General features: G+C 48.4%; 1 protein-coding gene across 2 annotated transcripts in view; it reads left to right on the forward strand.

The window, feature by feature from the left end:
• The first annotated feature begins 77 nt into the window (after positions 1 to 77).
• slc7a7 (solute carrier family 7 member 7) overlaps positions 78 to 605 on the forward strand; it is a 10,587-nt gene continuing 10,059 nt past the window's right edge. For both annotated transcript variants that reach the window (XM_035674869.1, XM_035674870.1), the window contains exon 1: positions 78 to 321. The gene's annotated coding sequence lies outside the window, so the exon portion shown is untranslated. The remainder of the gene's footprint in view (positions 322 to 605) is intronic.

The following is a 605-nucleotide window of genomic DNA, read 5'->3' on the forward strand; positions in this document are numbered from 1 at the left end:
CCTCCCTCCCTCCCCTCCCCTCCTCTGACTCGTTTCCTTAGTGAAACGTTAGAAACCAGAAGTATATAAAAGCCACAAGTGCATCATCTGAGGAGCGCAGAGGTGAAAAATACCGCAGACGCACATTTCAGAAGAAGAGCAAACACTGCAAACGCGCAGAGACAGCGGAGGAAGACGCACGGAGAGGCTCCTTGTTGACTGGAATAGAGAGGAAAGGAGAATGAGAGGGCGAGCTGGCGAGGAGAGAGCTGAATAAAAACACATTATTTGGGAGCAGTGTGCGCACCCAGGAGGAGGCAGACACGGAGCCGTCTGGAGAAGGTGAGTCTCCCCCCGAAAACAGCTGCTTCTACTTGACTGTATCTCACCAACACGGCTCCTCCTGAGCCACATACAAGACAGTCAAGTTTACAACGGCTATTGATCATTTATTAACCTGGAACGTCGTTCCACGTGTACCTTGTTGTCTGTCAGCACTGCGTGTAAAACCACATCCTTTGAAATCAAATCAAGTGAGTGCTCTGATAAACTCATAATGTGGCTAGAAGAGTCTGTTCAGGGTTACAGTGAGGGCTCTTAGATTTTATTATCATGTCAAAAGGAAG

Source organism: Morone saxatilis, unplaced genomic scaffold, assembly GCF_004916995.1.
Source record: "Morone saxatilis isolate NCDOM2014 unplaced genomic scaffold, NCSU_SB_2.0 Contig4, whole genome shotgun sequence".
NCBI lineage: Eukaryota > Metazoa > Chordata > Actinopteri > Moronidae > Morone > Morone saxatilis.